Source organism: Marmota marmota, unplaced genomic scaffold (assembly GCF_001458135.2).
Source record: "Marmota marmota marmota unplaced genomic scaffold, marMar, whole genome shotgun sequence".
Lineage (NCBI taxonomy): Eukaryota > Metazoa > Chordata > Mammalia > Rodentia > Sciuridae > Marmota > Marmota marmota.
Genome location: NW_026000130.1, coordinates 3,844,005 through 3,867,395, shown reverse-complemented (window position 1 = coordinate 3,867,395; position 23,391 = coordinate 3,844,005). Strand labels below are relative to the sequence as shown.

The 23,391-nt window shown below is 59.1% G+C and overlaps 1 protein-coding gene across 3 annotated transcripts in view; it reads left to right on the top strand.

Annotated features, from left to right (window-relative positions):
* The window catches only part of LOC107154604 (uncharacterized protein KIAA1671-like), an 82,394-nt gene that overhangs the window by 31,698 nt on the left and 27,305 nt on the right, over positions 1-23,391 (top strand). The gene's annotated exons all lie outside the window — the stretch shown is intronic.

Below are 23,391 nucleotides of genomic sequence, written 5' to 3'. Positions count from 1 at the left end.
TGGCATCTGCTTCATCCCCTCTCACCCTCCCTGGATGACCAAGTGTCCGTGTCACATGCACGTCGAGTTGGGGCTTTGGTCATCTTGTCATGGAGCAAAAGTGAGAGAAGAGGGCCTGAGGGGGCCCCGGTGGTAGGTGGAGTGAGGGGGCCCAGCCCGAGGCCACAGGCCAGGTCAGGGGGTTCCGCCATTCCTCAGGCAGGGCGTGGGCAGCCATTGGAGCAGTGGCCAGTGATTACCAAGCCGGCTGCAGCCTCTGGGAGTTGGTGCAGAGCAATCTTAAGGACCCTAATGATGATTTGGTGAACTGGAACCCGGCCCAGAGAGGGAAAGACACCTGTGGGGATGCACAGTGAGTGAGTGGCAGGGACTGGGCCACACCGGGTTCTGATCTTCCCCTCAGGGCCCTTCCCCACCCAGCTCTTGGCAAATGGTCTCTCTAACCCTCTCCATAACCCCAGGGACACCCACATCACACTCAGGCCTGAACTTAGTAAGAAAGCTGGGCACCTTCGCCTAGAGACTTCTGTCCCTGTCTGTGTTGGCTCGGTTTGCAGGAGCATCTGAGGACAGGCGAGGACCTAGCCAGCCCCTTTGGGCACCTCCTTCCCATGGGCACCCTCGATCATGAAGGGTGGCAGGACTGACAGAAGGAGCCCTGAGCAGCCCCTGGGGTTGCTGAGAGCTCACAGGTGCCCTGGTGGGTGCAGAGATTCACCATCCCCTCTGTTGGCCAGAGAGGTGCAGTGACTCACTCCGAGTCACACAGCAACCAGAGTAGGAAGGTACGGACCCCAGTCAGAAGCTGAGCACCTATGACATGTGTCTCTGTGGCAGGACCCCTCCTCTCACAGCTCTGTGCTCCTTGTGGCCCTTGACAGCTTAGTGGGGCTTCCATTTATGAGCCAGAGCCCCCAGCCCAGGTGGCCCAGCCCAGGGAGAGGACTCTCATTCCTTCTGTCTCTGTCTTTCTCTCTGTGTGTCTGGTTCTCTCTGCTTCATCTCTGGGCCTCTGTGTCTCTGCCTCTCCATTAGTCTTGTTCCTGTGACATTGTGTCAAGGGCCGGGGACGGCTGACACACAGGCTCAGGTGCTGACCGCCCCTGCCCCGTCCTAGGGTGCCACCTGACCTGGTCTTTGACCCGAATCCCGGCATCACGGCCCTGGGGAACAGACTGAGTGAGTGAGTGGCAGCAGGTGGCCCCGGCCGTCCCCTGTTGGGCAGCGCCCCTCCCACAGCATGGCTCCTACCGAGTCAGCCTGGCTCAGCCTGTCCTGTTTGGCAGTTGGTGTCCACTGGGGCCCGGGCCCCACTGCATCAGCCTGGCCACGCCCTGGCTCAGGTCCCTAAGCCTCAGTCCTCCGCTGGGGCTGGCTGTAAGGCTGTCCTTGCGCTCAGCATGCTGCTGGCACACAGTAGGTGCGTGCTTACCGGGCCTCCTTGCCCTAGGCCGCCAGGTGTCCCGCCCAGGCAGGGCGAGGGCGGAGTCAGGACAGGAGCACTTGCCTGCTGCAGAGAAGTGGTCCAGGCCCCGGGTCCTCCTGCGTGGGGTCGAGTCCCGCTCTCCCCCTTCCCTGCTGTGTTACCCAGGGCGGGCTCCTGCCCTCTCTGTGCCCCACTTTCCTCCTCTGTGAAACGGGGAGGCTGTGCACTGAGGCGGTGGGTGTGGTGGCTGCACTTAGCCTGGGGCACACGTGCCTTCAAAGTCAGCTCCTGTGACAACCAAACCTCTCATTCCTTCCAAGATCTCCAGTGAGCTGGAAGTCCGCAGTCGCCCCTTTCCCCGAGAGCCTTCAGATAATATTTGTCTTATGGGAGGGACGGCTGATGGCTAGGGACGTGCCACTGCGGTACCTATGGCTGGAGATGGCGGGACGGCCTGAGCCCTCCACTCTGTGCTCCCGGCTCAGGGGCTCAGGTCCACCCCAGCGAGGGCGCTCCCCAGGCCTGCAGCGGGCGCCTGGAGGGGGCTTCCAGGGTCAGCCTTGAAGCCATTTGCTGACGGCCTGCCCCCACCCCCCACCCCGTGACCAGGGAATAAAGGGGGGAAGGAAAACAAAAGCAGGAAGAGGCATCCGAGCCGCCTCGGAGCAGAGAGGGGAGCCTGGAGACCGGGGGGGCTCCCCCAGAGGCCCACAGAATCTTCCAGAACCAGGAACAATGCAGCACCCCGAGGCCCAGGGTGGAGTCAGAGCAGGAAGTGGGGTCCCTGGGGTCCCAAATCACCAGGTGGCCCGCCAGGCCTTGCTGTTCAGTCCCGCCTTCCACGTTCCTCACCTCTAGGTGACTAACCCCTGTGCCGTGTCACTGCTGGGTGAGCAGTAGTCACACTCTGTCACCCAGGAACAGCAACAAGAGAAAAGTCCCCCGGTGTCCTGGACAGAGCAGTTATCTGTCTGGATGTTCCAGCTGAGGTTGGCTGAACCCCAGAGGCAGGACCCACAGGGATCGAGGGCCGCTGTGACGGGTACAGGGCACAGTGACCGTAGCTGGAGCAGGTCCCGCGTTATGGAGCTCCCACTGGGAAGGAGCTGGTCTCTCTGGACCCCACGCTGCCGTCCTGGGAGATGGGGTGTCGCCCATACTTTGTGGTTGAGGAATCTGAAGGTTGAGGAACCAGAGAGGTGAAGTCAGGGGCCTGGGGCCACCCAGCTGCGATCAGCAACCTCTCTGGGACCAGGGCTGTGGCCCACCCCAGGACTCAGGGCTGAAGCGGTGGCTCCTGGGCTGCGCACTGGCCCTTCAGAGGAAGGCCAAGCGGGAGTGTCCCGCCCCGCGTCCAGGACTGGCACCAGTGCTTCAGACAGCTGGAGGGCCTCGGCCCGCCCCGGGCACACGCCACAGCCCCCACGCGCTTTCCGGCAGGCAGAGAGCACTTGGAGTGCAGGGTGGGCACACCCTGGCCGTCCTGCCTGGTACACGACACTTGTCCTTGGGTTCCAGCCCACCTGGACGGCCCAGGAGGATCTTGCCTCCGTGTCCTTGACTCGGTGACCTCTGCGAAGGCCCCTTCTCTGAGGGAGGCCACCCAGGGGCGCTGGTGTTGTCAGGAGGGAGACACGTCCTCCTGGAGGCTTAGGCCTCCCAGCGTGGGCTGGAGGATCGGTGATGGGGCCCCGGTGACAGCTCCCAAGAGCTGACACTGGGACTGCAGCCCAGGGCAGCTGGGGTTCTTGTAAAGGGTGGGCCAGGGGCCATGCTTGGTAGAGAATGAGAGACAGGGCCATGTCCCTGCAGGGCTCTGGGGTACAGAGAGGCACGTCGTCAAACCAATAAACTAATGAATGAAAAGATGCTCTCAGGTAGTTGTTGGGGCTCTGAGGGAGAGTGGGGCAGGGCCCAGGGAGAGGAGTGTAGTTTGGAAAGAGCACTGAGGGACACCTTCCCAGGCAGGGTCACTGGAGCAGACCTGTGTGACTGAGAAGTGAGCCATGGAGGATATGGGCACAGCAGTGCAAAGGCCCTGAGGCAGGCTGTGTGTGGCTTATGGGGGAGGGGATTTCAGGGAGGTGGGTGGGGCGTTCTGGGCCTGGGGCACTCCAGGAAGGATGCTGGGTTTTAGGAATGGAGGGCTTGGGGCAACAAAGGGCTATCAACAGAGCAACAACCACTGTGCCCACCTACTGAGCACCTACTGTGTGCCAGGCGTGGGCTGTTGCATCTCTCCCAGACACAGGGGCCAGATGCATGGCCGCCTCCTCGGTCTCCTGCCCGCCACTGCCCATCAGAGCCCTGCCGGTGCCCAGGCCTCTGGCCACACCTTGAGGTGTGGAACTGAGGTGTTGGACTTCAGTGCAGCCCCCAAGGTCAGCATGATGTCACCTGGTCCTCGGCAGCGGTGTCAATGGTCAGGCAGGCAGGACGGGCAGCTTCCTCTTGGCCTCACCTCATCCTGGCAGCAGATGATGTCACCTACCAGAGGACAATGGTTCCTTTGTGGGTCCAGTGGGCCCTCGGCTGGGCCTCAGAGCAGGTGTTTCTGGGAGAGACCCGGCCTGACGCAAGGCCGTGCTGGACAGAGTCCAGCTGTCCCTGGGGAGCTCCGTCAAGCTGGTCTTATTTCCCTGTCACCAGAAAAAAACGCAGGCTATTCCCCCCAAACAAGTAGGATATGTTCAGATTATATTTGGAAAATGGAGGAGACCCAAATCTGCACACTCTTCTAACAGTCATGAAGTCCACTCTTGCGTTCGACGTGTTTCCTTCCTGTCATTTTTCCTCCCCCTGCAAACCAAGTCGCCAACCTGTGACCCTTCCTGTCCCCGTGGGTCTTCAGTAAACACCTGTGGTGCCCGGGTGGCGGGCGACCGTGCCCGTGTTGGTGAGCGCCAGGGTTTCTGAGCCCGTCTGGCTGGACTTTTGGGCCCCTTCTTGGCTCCCAGGCGCCCCACAGGGGTGGGTCCCGTGGAGCCCCCCGCTTGGCTCTGGGAGGTCTGGATGCGCCACTTCCCCTCTGGGGGGGGCGGGGGGAGGAGGCCTGCGACTCCCACTTTCTCCCCCTCTCCCGGCAGCTTCCCGTCCAGGGGTTCTGTGCAAACACTTCCTGCTCCTCATCAGGAAGTCAGGACTCAGGAAATCTGGGTGGACGCAGGTCAAGGGAGCATTAGGCTTTGGGGTCTTCAGCAGCGGCCGGTCACAGAATTCCTTATGAGAGTCAAGTGCTAGTTCCAGGGGTGTCTAGCAGCCTGGGCTAAGTGCCCGCCCATTTCTGTGGTGCCAGTCTCCCTCACATGGCCAGTTGCTAGTGTCCAACAAGCTGTCACTGAACACAGGGCCGGGGGAAGATGGTGGACCACTGTTTTTATAGTATTTTCACTGTATAGACGTGGCGTCCATAAACGACTTTAAGTCCATAGGTACTAGTGAAATATCGTAAGGTCACTAAGAAGTGATCAAGGTTAGCCGGGCGCAGTGCCCACGCCTGTCATCCTAGCAGCTCGGGAGGCTGAGGCAGGAGGATCGCGAGTTCAAAGCCAGCCTCAGCAACAATGAGGCCCTAAGCAACTCAGTGAGACTCTGTCTCTAAATAAAATACAAAATAGGGCTGGGGACGGGACTCAGTGGTGAGTGACCCTCAGTTCAATTGGTACCAAGAAAAAAAAAGTGATCAGGTTTAAACATCCGTCACTGTTGCTTTTCACGACTCACTGAATTGTCAGCGTATGTACCAATGGCTGTGTTGGACATCTGGTTCCTGAACACTTCACAGCGGCCTCTGGGGGGACAGGCCAGCCTGGGCACACCCCTGTCAGGGGCTGTGTCATTGGGCTTGAGAGCGCTGAGTTCCAATCCTGGCTGGTGACTTGGGGTCAGCACCCTGGTTTTCTACACTCCTGTTTCCTCCTCTGGGAAACGGGCCACCCCTTCCTCCTGCAGTGGCACTGAGGTCATGGGTGTGGAGCGCCCAGCAGGGTGTCCGGCACATGGCAGGGCCTCTGCGCAGGACACCACGGTCGTCAGCCCAGCTGCTTGAGGAGCAACGTGTGGTTGGCAAAACACGGTCCATCTGGTGGGCAGCCTGAGGGGGCCCCGGCGGTCCCCACCTTCCGGGTCCCCCATCGGGCCTCTCTGTCTGCCTCTACCAGGTTGCTCCCTGTGACCTACAGAACACACAGTGTCTCTTCTGTGACTGGGTTGAGGGGGACACCACGGCCTCCCTCTTGTCCTCCTTTCCCTATCTCGGGGACTTCAGTCGGGGGGAGCTCGGCTGCCATATCTTAAGGACATCAGAGCCGCCCTGCAGAGGGGCCCTTGTGGCAAGAACCTAAGCCTCTGTCCAGCCGCCAGCAGGGACAGGAGCCCACCCACAACCACGGGCCTGGACCTGGAAACAGGTCCTCCAGGAAGCAGGTGGGGTGGCACCTCTGGCCAGCAGCTGGACTTCAGCCTCATGAGAGACCCGGAGCCAACCCCCAGCTCAGGCCCTCCTAGACCCCTGACTCTATAAGGTGTGAATAAGGAACGTTTGATGTTTCCAGCCACTGAGTCATGGGGCTATTTGTTACACAGCTATAGGCGACAGATACAAGTTCTGCTCATCGACCCTGCAGGAGTGGTCCAAGGACGGCCAGGAGGGTTATTCTACCTCCTCTCACAGGCGAATAAGTTGGGAAGAGCCCAGACAAGCCTTCAGGGTCTGTGCTGTGTGGCTGTTAGCATTTCCGGGGTGTCTTTCTTGCCTCAGGGGTGATCACTCCCCTAGCCTGGGCTCAGGATCCCTGGGGCTTGAGCAGCCCCCTCTCAGGAGTCAGCATGGATCTCCCAGCACGGGATGGAGTCCACTCTTGGCTCCTAAGTGCTCATCGCCCCACTTAGCTCATCAAACATTCATGGAGAGGGCTGGGCCACTCGGCGGTGATGGAATCCACGCTCAGAGCCTGGTGTCCAGGCTGCTGCCATCTCCATTAGCAATTTCCAGGCCAGGGGACTCCATCGGATTGCCCTGCTCCCTCGAGAGGAGGATGCTGAGACCCATGTCAGAGCTCATGTGATTCCTAAGAGTTGAAAGTCGCCGAATTTGTGAGCAGTTTTTGCTTTTGTGTTTTGAGTGTGGGTCTGGCGTCTCCCGCTGTCCTTTCTTGATAGAAAAAGGGATACAGCCGAGCATGTGGGTGCATATTTCTAACCCCAGTGACTCAGGAGGCTGAGGCAGGAGGATCACAAGTTCAAGGTCAGCCTCAGCGACTTAGTGAAACCCTGTTTCAAAATAAAATAGTTAAAAAAATAGGCTGGGGATGTGGCTCAGTGGGTTCAAACCCCAGTTCCCCCTGCCAAAAAAAAAAGAAGAAAAAAAAAGATGCAGGTAGAATCGGCTGAATGCCATCCTGAGTTTGAATCCCAGCTTTGCCACTAACTAGCTACGGGACCTGACTGGTGGCTTTACTTCGGCAAGTAAGAGTTTCCGTGTGAAGTACTTAGTGCAGGGCCTGGAGCTTAGAAAATACATGGTACCTCTTTGCTACTGTTGCTATCCGTAAACTTTGTTAAGATAGTCAGGTTAGGATTGCGCTGCTGCTGCAACAAAAAGCCACCAACTCTCAGTAGCTCCACCCGAAGTGCTGATTCTTTTTTTTCCCCTAATTTATACTTATAAATACATAATAATAGCTAAATAGTATTTTAAAAATTTATTTTTGTATTTCTTGCTTTCAGTTATACATGACAGTAGAGTGTATGTATGTTAATACATACGTGGAGAATAACTTATTATCATGAGGATCCCATTCTTGTGGTTGTACATGATGTGGGGTTTCACTGGCCGTGTATTCACATATGAACATGGACAATTATGTCCGATTCATTCTATTGTCTTTCCCATTCCCGTTCCTCTTCCCTTCCCTTCATTCCCCTTTGTCTAATCCAATGAATTTCCATTCTTCCCTCCATCCCCCCTTCTTGTGAATTAGCATTCCCATATCAGAGAGAACATTCAGCTTTTGGTTTCTTGGGATTGGCTTATTTCACTTAGCATGATAGTACCCTGTTCCATCAATTTACCAGCAAATGCCATAATTTCATTCTTTAAGGCTGAGTAATATTCCATTATGTATATGTACCACATTTTCTTTATCCATTCCTTGCTGAAGGGCATCTAGGTTGGTTCCATAGCTTAATTATTGTGAATTAAGCTGCTATAAACATTGATGTGGCTGCGTCACTGTAACAGACTGATTTTAAATCCTCTGGGTGTGTGCTGAGGAGTGGGATAACTGGGTCAAATGGTGGTTCTATTCCAAGTTCTCTGAGGAATCTCCACACTGTTTTCCACAGTGGTGGCTCCCATTTGCAGTCCCCCCAGCGTCTTGGGTTATGGTTTTCTGCTGCCCCGGGGTTCTCCATAGTAGCCGCCTCTCCTGGCTATTGGCATCTGGCACTTGGACCCTGGGGGGAAGCTTGACTCCTGTTTAATAGTGTCTGGGGAGTCAGAGGCAGGCGGAGGTTGGGCCCATTGCTCAGATGGGAAGTTGAGGCTTAAGCACTGATGTCCTGGCTGCTGCCCCGGAGGTGGCTGTTACAAAATCAGGACCCAGGGAGAAGAGGCCTCCAGGACCCCAGCCCAGGTCTGCTGGGTCCCCCCTTTCTTCTCCCTGCACTCCAATCAGGGCAGTGGGTCGGGGGCTTTGGCCACACTGGCGTTCAGGAGGGATGGTCTCTGGTGTGGAAGCGTCCTGCGTGCCGTGGGGTGTTGGGTGGGGCCTCTGCCCTCGCCCCGAACCCAACTGACCACAGACGTGTTTCCAGAAGTTGCCAAATCTGGGGGTTGGGGGGGGGGACAGGATCGCCCCTCGTTGAGAACCGCTGGTGTGGACGGGGAGAGTCCAGTGTGCGGCCAGCCCCCACCGGGCCCGAGCAGCCACCTGGCATCCACAGACTGACCTTGAGCGGAGCCAGGTGTTGACAGTGGGACTCTGGGACGTCCTGACTCTGGGGTAAAGGGACCTTTGGCGCCTGGGGTGGTTTGGGGCACGTCTTCTGCTCTGGAAAAGCAGAGGTCCGACGGGCCACGGGACTCGGCATGTGGCGCTCTGTCGACAGTGGCCTTGATTGCCCGCGTCCTCAGCCTGTCCAACAGGGAGCTGAGGGGCGCCCTCTGCAGCCTTCCAAGGTTGTTCGAGGCCCGGCCCCAGGTCGCTGGGCTCCATCCGTCTAGATATTTACTCTCTGCCAAGCCAGGAGGACCCTGCAGCTCACTTGCCATCGTCACCACCCCCTGGAAATGGCCCCTCCGTGACACACCTGTGGCCACCCGACCCTCCTGGATAGGGCTGCTCTTCTCCTCTTGGTGTTTGCCCTCTGCTCTGGGGAGGGCCACAGGGGTGTGAGGGCCATGTGGAGGCAGCTGCCTCCCCGCCCTCCGCAGGCATCTTGGCAGGAAGAGCCTGGAAGGTTCTGGAAACTTTGGTGCTGGGTTTGAAGAGTACAAAGGTAGCTGCCCTGGGGGTGATGAGGAAATAGAAGTTCATTATCATCAGTGAGACCCTAGAGCCAGAGTCAACAGGCTGCAGAGCCACAGCTCCTCCTGGAGGACCTCCCAGCCTCCAGCTGGAACCTCACTCCAGCCCACCCCTTTTGTGTTATCTCTGGGGAAGAGGCCCAGAGAAGGAAAGACACCTACCCACAGTCACACAGCAAGCTAGTGACTAGACCGGGACTGCAGCTTGGGTTTTTCTATTCAAGGCTGGGTCAAGAGATCTCCGGAGTTGAGCACCAGACCTTAATTGAGCTCCTACTGTTTGCAGAACCCTGCGGTCCGCTATGGGAAGTAGGAAGGCAGTCGGTGCATGTCCCAAGCTCAGCCTCGAGCAGCCCGTCTCCCGTGTGCTGGCTCTGGGCCTCAGCGCCCCTTACAGGGGAATCACGCTGTCCTGCTCCCGGTGATAAGGGCTGCCAGACCTCAGCACTGTGCCTGGCCACCTCTCAGAAGCTGGGGTCGCTCCTCACCACGCCCCCCTCTGCCCCTCCTCCCTTCCCAGGTGCTAGTAACCGTCCTGTGGTCCCCTGCCCTGCGTGATGGACAGATCCACCTGGTATTTCAAGGTCAAGCTTAAAGTTGCCATTTTCTCATCAGATTGACCCTGCCCTAGGTGTGTCGGGGTCGGGGTCGGGGTCAGGAACAAGGGAGCACAGGAGGACAGTCAGTCGCCTGCAGTGAGGCAGACCAGTGGCCTCCAGCTGCCCCCCACGTCCCGCTTGGCCGCCCTGCCCACTGGGCAGGCTGGTGCTCCGAGCCCCGCCCACTGCTCCGAGCCCCGCCCCCTGGTCCCTGCTGGGTGGCCAGAGCTTACTTGGGTCAGGCACAGCCACAGCCAAGGAACAAGCAAGGCCAGTGGGGGGTGAATAGAGGCATGGACTCGTCACAGCCCTTGCTGGAGACCCTTGTCCCCTGTGGGGGCGCGAGCCCTCTTGGGGGCAGGATGGAGACGGAATGGGGACCCGGAGGCTCTGCTCAGTGAGTGTGCTGACCACTCGGTGTCCTCAAGCCTCTGCCCCGAGGGAGTCACAGAGGCTGCGCCAGCTCGGGACGTCTGGTTTCCAAGGCTGGGGAAGCAGGGCTGGTGCCCAGCCTGAAGTCACATCCTGGCACTGCCACTTCCTGCGTCTGGGACCAGATCTTGACCTCTCTGAGCTGTGACGTCCTTGGCTGCAGAGGGGCTAACACTGGGTTGGACTCAAGCCTGGCAGGTGCAGAGGTGCATCACATCCTGGTCGCACAGGGTCACTTCTGGGCCGGGTTTCGGGAGCCCCGGGTGGAGGTGGTCAGTCCCTTGATGTTTCCTGGTCATTCAGGCAGCAGATACTTATGGAGCCCTTGCTGTGGGCCACACGTGGCTTGAGGCCCTGGGGGTCCATCAGGGAACAAGACGGAGATGGTCCTGGCCCTGGGGCCCATGCTGTCCCCACAGAGGCACCCACTGTGTCCACTCTGCGAGCCAGCAAGTGAACGAGCGTGAGAGCCTTCACGCTGTCCCGGGCCTGCTGGCCACATGCCTGTTCTGGTCATCGGTGGGTCTCCGCCCCTCTTTCCCAATCCCCGGAAGTGGTTGCTGTTCCATGTCCTCTGAGCCCAGCGCCGTTCCTTACATGTCAGACCTGACGCACATTAAATGTCCAGGATCTGAAGGGACTTGGCTCCCAGGGGCTGCCGGCCGTGCTGGTCGGGTGGAGGGCCAGGGCTCCAGGGGCTGTGGTCTCTTGCTGGGCACGTGGTCCAGAGGTGAGAATGTCAGACCTGGAGCAGGGGCCGAGGACCGCAGCAGGCTCCGGCTCTCTGGTGGTCAAGTCTGACAGTCGGTCCCTGTCGCGACGGGCCAGAGGAGGTTCTGTTCGCGCTCTCCTAGTTGGTGGCCACCGGGCCACGTGGGTGTCTGCATTGTCCCAACCCCCCCTCCGTGCATCCTGGGAAGCCTCCTTTCTGGACCCCACGATTCTCAGCTTGTCTGTGCCGCTGCGTGGAACTGTGGCCAGTCCTTCTCCAGAGCTAACCGGGAGCTTCTCTGGAGCCACACGAGGTGCCAGAGGATGTCCCCGCAGCCTCTCTGTGGAAAGGAAGGGGACAGACACACGTAGTGGCCAGGGCCCTGGGGCTGAGGCTGGGTCACTCTCTGCTACTTGTTTTTTTTTTTTCTGGTGCTTGAGGTGAAATCCAGGGCCCGCACATGCCCAGTACAAGCGTCACCACTGACCCCTGCCCCGGGCCCTGTGCGTTCCTGAGCTGGGCTGCCCAGGTGCTCGGCTGTGCCCGGCCCCACGTGTGAGTGACGTGAGGACAGAGGACAGGTGCCTTTCTGTCCTGCTGAGAGCCAGAACACGCTCCTCAGTGGCAAAGCACCTGGAACCGGGTGGTCTGTGGGAGCCGGGCTTTGTCACCTCCCAGGTGCGCAACCTGGGAAGTGACTTCATGGCTTCCTGTCTCAGTTTCCCTATTTGTAAGATGAAGGAGGGCCAACGCGACCCCCGGGCTGTGGGACGTGGTCATTGCAGTATTATGTCCTGCTCAGCGCTGCGCTGTCAGACAGTGACAGTGAGTGTGACACCCGGGGAGGGTCCTGGAGGTGTGGCTCAGGTGAGGCCAGGCGCGTTGCCTTCGGTGTGCGGCTGTGACCGTAGGAACCACTCCTCCATTGAGATCTAGAACATTCTCCTCTCCCCAGCAGTTCCCCCAGCAAGCCCTTTCCAGGCCACCCCTTCCCTGGCACTGAGCGACGACCCGTCCTGAATGGACAAATGTGTGCATCTGAGTGCCCAAGGGCGGACCCCGACCTCCCCGTGCTGCTGTGTGGATATGGCAGCCACGTGTGGGGGACAGCGTTGTCACCAGGAACACTTAACTAAACACAGTGCAGAGATTCCATGAGGCAAGTCGCTAAGAAGGCCGTGCCATCCTGTTGGGGGCGGGGGTGGCTGCCAGGGATGGGGAGAAGCCTCCAACGTGGGGAAGCGTCCACGCCCCCGGACACAGGGGTGTCCAGGCTCCACGCGGCTCAGGCACTGCCTGCCCGTGCTGTCCCCAGGGCCAGCCTGTGGCCTCGGAGCCCCTCCCCTCGGGAGCAGAGGCTCAGAGCGCCAGGCCTGCAGGACGAGGGGTTGGGGGGACAGGCCGGCCGCAGGCTCCCCAGCCCCCACCCCCACGGGGCCACTTGTCCCTGTCGGGCCCCCTGTCATTCAGTCCTCCAGACTCCACAAGACACCCGTGGTCTGTGGACAGGGGTGGGGTGGTCTCCAGAACCTTCCTCAGGCCCCGGTCCTCAGAGACACAAGTGTGCGGGCCCCACCTCTGCAGAGTCCGGCTGGGCCGCACTGGGCCCAGGCTCTGCAGCTGTGTCAAGCTCCAGGTGATTCTGCCCCCTGGGCAGCAGCGCCGGGCACCTGGAGATCAGGTGGCATGGCTCCCGAGCAGGACGGACCAGGCTCAGCGCCCGGAGGGCCACCCGGGTCACCTGGCAGGTTCCTGTTCCCACACCTGTGCATCGAGGTGTTTCAGGGCTGTTGGGAGGCCCAGCGGGTGGGGTGGAGGCGGATGGCACCTCTCAGAAGGCTGATGAATCAAAGAGAGGACATTCCCTGATCTGTCCCTGGATATCAGGACCGGGAAGGACCACAGACACCTCCCAGCCAGCATCGTGTCCTCCCCACGAAGATCCCTATTAGTTTCCCCTCCCCTCCCCAGGCTGGAAGCTTCCAGAGTTCTGTGCCGGAGCCCCTGGCATGCGACAGCTGGTCCTGGGTAAAGAACAGCAGAGCGGCCACGGCAGAGCCCCGTGGTCAACAGTGTCCTGACACAGGACTTTTCAGAGCCGTTAGTGATGAGCTACACACCAAGGACCTCCAGAGGTGCTGTTGGCCTCTCCTCTGAGATCTCAGGTGAAGGAGGTGCCGGGGGCTCGCTCACCGACCTGCCCAGGGACTCTCACTACCGCGAGTGCACGCGGCAAGGGGGAGATGTGCACTTTGAGAAATGCTAAACCTGGGGTCCAGGGACATCACCTCCAAATGCAGGAACTCGGTAGTGTGCATTGAGCGCAGGATTCGTGAAGCGCCTGGCTGGGCGGGCATCCCAGGCCACCGACCATCCCACCCCCGCTTTAAATTAGGTAGATTAGCTTCCGCCAAAAGACGGTCGTGCAACTGTCTTCATCAACTCAGTTTGTTCCCTTCCATGTCTTTCCTGGGCAGAGGGGATGGTTCCTCCCCAGATGTGTATATCACTCCCCAGGCAGACACCAAGGGACAGTCCTGAGAGACCCCATCAGGCCCTGGCCCTGGCCCCCGCTTTGTTCTCAGAAGGGAGATGGGGCTCAGAGAAAGAGGTGACTTGGCCAAGGTCACACAGCCCCCTTTGGAGAGGCTGGGGATCCAGCTTCACCCAGATCTGGGGGTGCCTTGCTGCTCACTGCGGGCCTAAGTCCCCCTCCCCCACCACACACCGTTTTTTCGGGCGGAACCTGGCTGCCCTCCGACTATTGTTGAAGTGAGGTTTCTGGGCAGCAGCAAAAGCACAGTTTAATTACCGTGTGCCGGAGGGCTTGGAGGCTGGAGGCTGGGGAAGAGCTTTGGGAGGGTGGGGAGGGTGGGGTCCCTCTCCCTGCCCTGCCCCCCAGCACTGTGTTTGAGGGAGACCTCGGGGACTGGCTCCCCACCCCTGACTCAGCCACGTGACCTGACCGCAGAAGGTTTTCTTTTCTTCATTGTCTTTAAAAGTGCTGGTGTTTTGTTTTTAACATTCTTTATCAATTCTCGGAAACAAAACCGTCCCCCAGAGAGCCTGGAAATAGCAGCTAAATGTCCCTGTCCTGGGCAGGCCCAAGTAGACGCTTAGGGTGCGGCGCATACAGCCAGCCAGTGAGGGGCCAAGCCGGGATCACCGGGCGTGCCCAGCTCAGAGGGCAACGGCTCACGCTGAGCAGCCTCTCGCAGGGCTGGGCATGCCAAGGCCTGGGGTGGGATGGACCCCAAATCAGATCCCAGATCAGCTGCTTTCTTGCCCGTAACCCGGGGCCGACTCCGGCTCCTCTGCTCCCAGGTTCTTAGGTTGGGGGAGATAATGCTAGTCATTGTGTCTGTGTGTGCGCGTGTGCGTGTGTATGCACGCATGTGCGCGTGTGTGCACGTGAGCAGCCTTAGTGCACTGACTGGAGGGGAAGATTACATGAGATGGTGGTGCAGACGCTGCAGGTGTCACAGCTGTCCCCAGTAGCAGGGTGGACCGTCCATCCCCTCCCAGGTGTGATAGCAAGTCCAGGAGAGTGTCATCCACTTGCCAGAGGCTGTGGCGTGGCATGACGATGGCACATTTGCTTCTGACACCCCCCCCCATTTGCTGTACGCTGTCACTTGTCACTCACAGTCTGAGAAGTGCACAGCCAGGTGGTCTTGCCACTAGTTCCCGTGTCCCTGGGGCCGCCCATCCTGTGTCGGGTCCTGGTTACGTGGTGCACAGTGGCATTTTCGCAGATCAGGAGGGGTGTGGGCTTTTGGACCCTCGCTGCGGGCCCGTGTCCTGTGCATGCTGCTGCTGGTGGCGGCTCCTGTCCCCTCTCTGGCTTCACACTTTTGAGACTCACGTCCCACGCTTTAGTCCACAGATTCGAAGCCAGACGTGTGACTAATTAGCGCCTCTTAATTGGGGAAATATAACCTTTAAGATGTCATTGAAATGGCATCCACAGTACGGAGGTGACTGTGCCCCTGCTGCGGCTGTGGGGGGTGTCACTCCAGAGAAGGACCATGGGAGGCCTCCAGCGGCTCCCAGGTCTGCACCTTCCACTTGCCCAGGAGCCTGGCCACCGCCCTGCGCCCACACTGCCCGGTGGTGGTGGCCGCCTGCGTCAGGGCTGCTGAGTGCCCAGAGGCAGGTCAGAGCTCTGATGTGCCTGGCCTCTACGTCCCCTGGGAGGGTATTACCTGCTCCCCTGATAGGTGTGGGCATGGAGGCTCAGGGAGGTGAGGTGCCCTGCCCAAGATCACCCAGCAAGGGGCCTCAGGATCAGCTTTGACCTTGGCTTTGGACTGGAGCCCACAGACAGAACCACAGAGCTGCCCCAGAGCCAGGTTCTGCAGCTCACAGGCTGAGTCCAAAGCTGCCCCGCCCTGGTTAGAGGAGGAAGATGGGCAGGGGGCCCCATTCCTTGTGTATCTGACGCTGTCAGGTGCAGGGAAAACGCCCTTTACACGGCTTTCATTTCATTCTCTTTTTTTTCACACACCCCCCCCCGCCCACTTACCATGCATGGTCTCTGTGAGCATTACACTTCCTGCTTTTTAGATGAAGAAATTGATACTCAGAGACATCAAGCAGCTAACCCGAGATCACACAGCTAGTCAGCCTCAGACTTTGAACCCAGGTCTGGCTGATTCTAAGCCCCAACCTCTTTCCACACTGACTCAGACTTGCGTTTCTGACCCTGACCCACATCGGAGAAGGGATGATGTGAACTTGGAGTCCAGCTTCACAGAAATGGCCCCAGACCAGAGTCAGGTAGCCGGGGAGAGCTTTCTGATTGGGGGGTGGGGACCTTGATGTGGAGCCAGAGACCAAAGCTTGCCTCTTTTCTGCCTCCACCAGCCCGTCTATGCCCCAGGGGCCCCGTGGCCCAGGTGCCCAGCCTCCTTCGCCCGCTAGCCCTTCACGCATTCTGACCCTGGAGCCCATGAATCCTGGTGAAGCTCAGCGGACCCGAGGGTCTCGAGGAAGGAGAGGCTGCCGTCTGTTCTGTGTGCCTCTCAGGGCAGAGCCGAGCCCAGGGACGGCGCTCAGTTAACAACACGGGCCCCTTTCCCTCCTGGGGAACAGGCGGGTGGCCGGAGCCTCATCCTTGGGGTACATTGTGGGGACTATGGACAGTCAGGGTTGTGCAGCCACCGCCCACCAGACGTCAGTCAAGCCACGAGTCCGTCTCCAGGGCTAAGCGAGCGGGGCGGGTGCCATGGATGTGGGTACCGTTCAGTCCAGGATCCCGTGATCCTGAGCAGGATGGCCAGCTGACGAGTGTCCACCCACCTGCTGACCCTAGCCGGCTGGGCGTGACCGCCCGGGTGTGGCACTGTGCGTTCTCAGGGCTCGTCAGGACTTGGTTCCGAAATTGGTCATTAACGACCACCACAGGCTCTTTCCAACAGGAAGGGACCTTTGAGTTCTTTCTTTTATAATCCTAGACAGAGATCAGCGGCCACTGCCTCCCACGCCCGGGCCTCTCTGCCCTACTTCACCAGCCCTGTGGGATCCCTGCAAAGGGCGGAGGCTTTAGGAAGATCTCAGTCACGTGACGCCTGTGCTTGGTCCCCTGGTTGTGAGGGTTTGACAATACCAGGAAGCAGGTGGTGAACGCGACCATTTGAAATGAGCCTCGTGTTTCTAAGGGGACACGTCTGCACACCTAATTCTCAAAGCTGATGCCGACTGACGGGTCAGCTGGGCCCGGGCCGAGGACTCCAGCTGAGAGCCGTTTGTTAGCCTCTAAGTCTGTTCTTCTCTCTGCCGAACTGCTGCAGTCCCCCCTCATGTCCTCATCAAGCGACATCCTTTCACAGCAAAATGGAAGTCGCTCGGTGCTTCCTGGGAGAGGCAGTCCTCTGCCAGGATCTCTCTGTAGCTCGCAAAGTTTCCAGCAAGAAAACGCACAGTGGATGGGATTGAGGCCCGGAGAGTTAAGTGGCTCATGCCTCAGGCCACGCAGTTAAAAAGCCACAGCGGAGGCTAGATCCTAGATCCGGAGGCCTACTCGCCTCAGAAGCTCCTGCGCTGAACATGCCGAGCAGGTGGCTGCTGCTCACTCGGTGTCAGCACGCATTGGTTCACTTTTCTTGTACTTGTCTCAAGTTAAATTGTTGGTGTCTTGATCAGTCAGGCTGCACTAAGCTATGCTGCAGTAACAAGCAACTCCAAAACCGCAGTGGCTCAGAACAAAAAAAGTCCAGGTTTCTTTCCTCAGGCCTGCTCACACTGGTCACCTTTGTTCCAGGGTCTAGGTCAGTGGAGCCGCTTGCCTGGGGAAATGACTACCATGTGGCTGACCAAAATGTGTGGTCAGTCAGCCTCAGCTCTTAAAATTTCTGCCTGGAAATAACTGACATCACTTCCACTCACGTTTCATTGGTCAGGGTGAGTCACATGACCACACCCAAGGGGTATGTGATCCTGTTGGACAGGCATGTGTGCCCGGCGCTGGTCTAGCTGCAGCCTCAGCCGGCCTTTATGGGCTCATTTGTAGATGTCAGTCACAGCTGGCCCACTTCCTCCTTCCCCATAGCATGAGCCACGCCTCCGGATCATTCCCCTCTGTCTCCTGGATTTTGCACACCCAGCCTCCGTGCAGCAGAATCTGGCTTCAGCGTCTCCCTACGGTTTTCCCCTGTCTGTCATCCTAGAGGAGGGCTGGAGGCCTCAGTGGCGCTTCAGAGACATCCGGAGCCCTCTAGAGACCTTCCGCCAGTGTCTCCCAGCCCCTGAAGTGCTGCGGCAGCCCCGGGGCCTGTGTTCCTCCAGGTGGGCTGTGTTCTCCCGGTGCCTGCCATATTCCAGAAGCTTCCAAGATGCAAGCCAGCTGTGGCAGGGAAGGGCTGCCCCAGGAGCCCTCCAGGGAGCTCAGGGAGGGGGTCGGTCCCGGGGGCTGAGAATCCCACCTGCCTGTCTTCCCTGGAGGGAGAGGGGGTTCCAGAGCTACGCAGAGAGAAGCACCCACCCACCCCCGCGCCAGAGAAGCCTCGCAGGAACCACTCGCCGGGATTTAGTGGGATCTCCTGAGCGTGTGTGCTGTCTTGTCTCAGTCGGGAGTTCTGGGGGATGATGCTGGAAGACATTTATAACAGGAGCGCTGGTTGCCTGCGGTTCTTGGAGAGGCAATTAACAGGAAGAACGGGGAGCTCGGCCCCCTGATGAGGCCATCCCTGGAGGGCCACAGGAAGAGGGAGGCTTGGCAGCTGCTTACTGCTGTGAGGAGCCCCGGGTCAGAAGCGGGTCTCCCTGGCTGGGCACGGTGGCGCATGCCTGTCATCCCAGCCACTCGGGAGGCAGAGACAGGAGGATCTTGAGTTCAAAGCCAGCCTCAGAACATCGAGGCCTTAAGCAGCTCAGGGAGACCCTGTCTCTAAATAAAACACAGAACAGGGCTGGGGACAGAGTTCAGTGGTCGAGGGCCCCTGAGTGCAATCCCCGGTACAAAAAAAAGGGGAGGATGTTTGCATCTTATAGTGAAAAGGCTTCTATAATCAGGAAAAGAAAAACCAAATGTTCCTGGGGCACGGATCAATAGCGGAGCTCTTTCCTGGTGCACGGGAGGCACTGGGTTCTACCCACAACCCCGCAAAACAAATCAAATCCCCCCAAATAAAAATACAAAAAAAAAACCTGACCCCAGGGCTTTGGGGGAACGCACCTTTCTCTGAGTGCATCCCAGCCCTGCGGGGACAGTCGGGGCTGCACATCTCCCTGCATTTATTTAAAGAGGCAGATTTCCATTTTCCAGCCTCCTGAAGCCGAAGGTCACAGTTTTGACTTAGACATGAGTTCGAGGTCCACCCAATGGGATTCCACGGGTGCAAGTGGCCCTGACCCCACTCTGCCCAGCTCCATGGCCTTGGTGGCTCCTCTTCTCCCTCCAACCTGTTTCCCAGGACCTGGAGGATAATGGTGCAGCCAGAGGGGAGCAGCTGGCAGAGGTCACCGGGAAGCCCCTGGGAAGCCCCAAGTCACCTTAAAAACGGTCATTTGTTCAAGATTGCCAGCAAGCTGCAGACCTCCCTGTCACCCACTCCTGGGGACAGACCTGGAACATCTCGGACCCCTGTCATTTGGCACTTGAATCGCGGGGCATGGGGCACCTGCACTCTTGCGGCCCCTCTGGTTGCCTAGCAACCGCACATCCCTGGCTGTGGGCATCCGAGTTGTGGGAATGCCCCCACCCCCAGCACTGGGAGGGCATGTCACCCAATGACACACGAAGGGACAAGTCAGCCCTGGCACAAAGCTGCCCACAAATCGCAGAATCCCATCCCTGCCCAGAGCCTTCCGGGCCATAAATAAGATCTCAGAGGCCCCTGCAGGGTCCTGAGCCTGGCTCTTTTGCAACACCACTTGAATCAGGAGTTTTCCACGCTGTCCCTCTGGGCTGGGACCAGCTGCCCTCCTGGCCCTGGGGGTCTGGCTTTGAGATGGATTCCGATAAATCCATCCTAAATCGAAAACCCCACTTGGTGGAAAACGCCTTTGGAATACCTGGCCTGCCAGGCCTCCCCCCTTAGCCCACCTTAAACCTGTTCAGAGCGCTGACTGGCCTGACGTTTGGGCAGGAGCGTCAAATGTGATATCATATGACAAACTGTTGACATTCTCGTGTTGTTTAGATTTTCTCCTTTTTGAATGGGGATGAACCCAGGAGTGCTTTGGTGCCTTATCACCGAGCCTCATCCCCACCCCTTTTTGGCTTCTTACTTTAAGACAGGGTCTTACTAAGTTGTTGAGGGCCTCTCCACCTTGCTGAGGGTGGCCTCCAACTTGTGATCCTCCTGCCTCAGCCTCCCGAGTCTCTGGGAACCCAGGTGTACTCGGCTGTGCCCGGCTCTCGTGTTAACTGATTGAACACTGAAGGTGGATCGGCTTTCACACCGTCGTGAAGCTGGAAGACGAGGGGTTGGGGGGGCATGACTCAGGTCCTATCTGGTGACTTTCGAGCTCTCCCATCCCAGGCACTGGGTGAGGCACTGGAGACAGTGGACAGTGGCAGTGACCCTCCACCTCGTGGGGCTGCCTGCTCACACCGCCACAGGGCACTTCGCAGGGCTGGAAGGAAACATGAGGCCTGGGGGGCTGCTGCTCGGGGAGCCCAGGGAGAGCCCGGCATGGGCAGGCGTCCCAGCTGCTGAGGGCGAGTGGGCCAGAGTCGAGGCGAGTTTGTCGCAAAGCTGCAGCTGCCTTTAATTTGGAAATGAGTTTGTCATTATTCAAGGATGTTGACATATCCAAACATCCATTCTGAAATGAAAAAAAAAAAAAAAACCCAGCTATGAAAACCCGGCAGCCCGCGAAACCCCTCACTGCCTGCCCGTCTCCCCTTCCTTCCTCTCGCTGAGGATCACGGCTGTGAAGTGCATGGAGCTGGGCTCCGCACATCTGCTTCCAGATCCTCATCAGACCGCCGTGTTCCTGTACCCGGGCACCTTCGTCACGTGCATCTGACTGTCCTCTGTCCTGCTTGCCTTGTACTCTAGCCAAAGTGGGTGCACCCTGTCCCCAGGCCCCGTCCCAAGTCCAGATGGCTCAGGCCAGCCAGTGGTCTAGAAACCCGGGCTCAGAATAGACTGGATCCAGTTTATCCTTGTTCTGCTGGTGCTGTGTGACCTCAGGCAAGTGAGTCAACCTCCCAAAACCTTGGTTTCGTCATCTGTAAAATGAGAATGGTAATAGTCCACCCGTGTCATAGGTTTCTGCTTTTTAAAAAAGTATGATTAACGGGTTTTTAAAACGTTCCAAGCTTTTCCATGTTTGCCACTCTGATCCTTATCCCCTGTCTTTACCTCTGGGCAGTGTCCCGGTCCTCGAAGCAGTCACATGCCTCCTCCCCCAGGTGGCCCTCCCTGCCTTGTCCCCACCTGTCCACTGATGCCCACTCAAGAGTGCAGCAGGTCCAGGTGCCCAGGCCCCTCCTGCTGCTCTGACGGGGCATCCTGCCCCCCTGGGTTCAGGGCCCCTCCTCCCTCCCCAGTGACACTCAACCCTAGGGACAAAGCAGTTCTAGAAACAAAACAGAGTGGCCCTGCTGGGTGCCATTCAGAAATAGCCCCCACCCCGGGGTCCACCGACCACACTCAGACGTGGGCACAGCCACCAAGCCACATGAGGGCCGTCCTTGTCCCCATGGAGCCGGTGAGGAGACCGAGACCCTGAGCCAAGCAGGGGCCAGGCAGGGGCTTGGGGTCCGGCCTGTCTGTGTCCTCCTGGGAATCACTGGTCAGCCCAGCTGCGGGCTCCAGGGCAGGTGGCACCGATGTTTTCCTGTAGGAGCTGAGAGGAGCCTTGGGTGTGTCCCCAGCAGAGGACGGGGACCTTTGGCTCTCACGTGGCCTCCTAGTAACCTGACCCAGCCTGGGACAGGGTCCTTGTCACCCGGCTCCTTCCCCTTCTCCACCCACCCCCTGCCCCTGCCTCTGTCCCCTGCCTCCCCGGCCGCCTCCTTCGGCTCTCTCCTGCCCCCTCCGATGCTCACCCGGCACCTGTGTGTGCTGGGCCCTGGGAAGGTGGGGGGCCAGAGTGGCCCCAGTTCTGCCTCCTGAGTGCTCTGTAGAGCAGGTTCCTGAAGGTAATGGAGGAGGCCCCGCAGGTAGAGGCCAGGCAGGTGTCCAGGCAGAGGATGCAGCCGGAGACAATGCTAGCTTGCCACCAACCGACCACGGACTTGTCACTAGGGTGGGTGCAAGGGCAGTAGCCTGAGATGGCCTGGGAGGGGACCTAGGCCCAGGAGCTGGGCCTTTCCCCAGCCTGCAGGGAGGGAGCACAGCCCCGGGCCTCTTGCTGGCCTGGGTTAGGGCCGTGTGCCCTGCAGGGCGGGGAGGGGCTCCCGAGGTTGCTGCCCCCGCCCCAGGGTTCTGGCCCTGGCCTCCGTCCCTCTCCTTGGTGTCTTGCTGTGGTAACTGCTGCGCTCTGCCCTCTGGAGATGGCCTGGCGTTTGCTGCCAAGCCTTTCTTTCCCGGAAGCCAGAGGCGGTCCCTGCTGCAGAGTCTTAAGGTTCCCAGGGGAGCGTGGGCCTGGTGATCTGTACCAGGAATTCCTGAAAGCTCCTCCGCCCATCATCCGCCCCCTGCTTGATGACACCTGCTGGCTGCGAAGCCAGAGAGAGGTTTCTTCTAACTCGAAGCCATCAGAAAGAGCGGTCATTTCCTGGGCATTTAGTGCGCGTCAGACACACTGCATTCAGGGCTTCCGCGGATCATGAGCTCCTGTAGCTGCTGGCCTCACTGCTGGGCGTTGGAGTGATCTGTGCTATCACTGAGGCTCAGAGAGGTGAAGTGACCCACCCAAGGCCACACAGCTTCTAAGTGCCAGGGAGCCAGGATTGGGGCTTGGGTGTGGGCAGCCCCCTGCACCTGCCAACCTGGCCTCTCTTCCCAGATGCCCTGTGAACACCATGATCTGTACTAACATGCCAGCCTTTCAGAGGTGACGTGCCGCTCTTCAGTTCTTCGAATCTTGAGGAATTCGTGGAGGTGCAGAGTGGCTTGGGATGCTGGTCTTGAATCCTGTCACCTCCTCTTTCCCTTCCTGCCCCAGTCCCTGGTGCCCCTGCCTCTCACCTCTTCGTTCTCTGTGCCCTTTGCCCTTGTCACTGTCTGAGATGGGACCTGGGCCCTCACCCCCTAGGTCTGGCCAGTTCCAGTGTCTATTTCCATAAATGCATCTCCCACTCTCCCACCTCTGCCCAGGCCAGGCCCCGTGGACTCTGTCCAGCAGACTGCCCCCCCATGGACCCCAGGCTCCCCTCTCGCCCCTTCAGTCCCCCTGTGGCAGGTGGTGAGCGAGCTCTCTAGGTTGACCCACGTGTGCCACACGGGCGCCGCTGGACTGCGCTCCATCCTCTGACTTCCGGGCACTTAGCTTGTATCCAGTTTCTCTCGTAAATCATGCCGTGAATGCTGGACGCCCACGGTCACACACCTGCTTCCCCAGAGTGGCATTCATTCTGGCTCGTAGAGGTGGGGTCACCGGGACAGAACAGGGAGCCCTGCAGCCTGAGGACACGGCGTGTGTCCCGAGTCTGAGGTTGTTTCTGTGTGTGTGTGTGCGGGGGGGGGGGGGTTCGACCCTCTGGCATCGGCTGACCTCAGTGTGAGCACACGTGCACACACGTGCACATAGGCAGGCGCACCAGTGAGCACCCGGGCATATGCACAGACGTGTGCATGCGTGTGCACAGGCAGGGTTGTTGCTGAGCTTTGCCAAGCCCCCCCCGTTCCGGCCATATGAACGGAACCCCAGGCTCATGACACTCACCACGACCCACCATCCAAACAGCCTCTCCCCAGGCAAGACTCCCCCGGCCAGTGCAGTGGGCGAGGTCACCGGTGGAGTCTGTTTAGCCTGTGTAGCGTGACACCGCGTGCATGTGGCTGCAAAGCAGGGACACATAAGCTTGTGGGCATTCCTGGGCCCAGTTTCAATCACTTCTCAAGTCTCACAGTCATCCCCCAGAGCCTTTTAAAACATGTGTCCCCACTGCTGTCCTCCCCTGAGAATGCAGCACCCCCCATGTGTCATCTGTCTTCCTCACTGTGTGCGTCTCTGTGCTGGTGTCTTGGAAGGTCATGTCACCCAGACCTGGCCCAGGAACCCAGCTGCTCCCCCTGCAGCAAAAGCACCGACCAGCGGGAGGCCTGGGTTTGGTCCCCACGCCACCCCCCCCCCC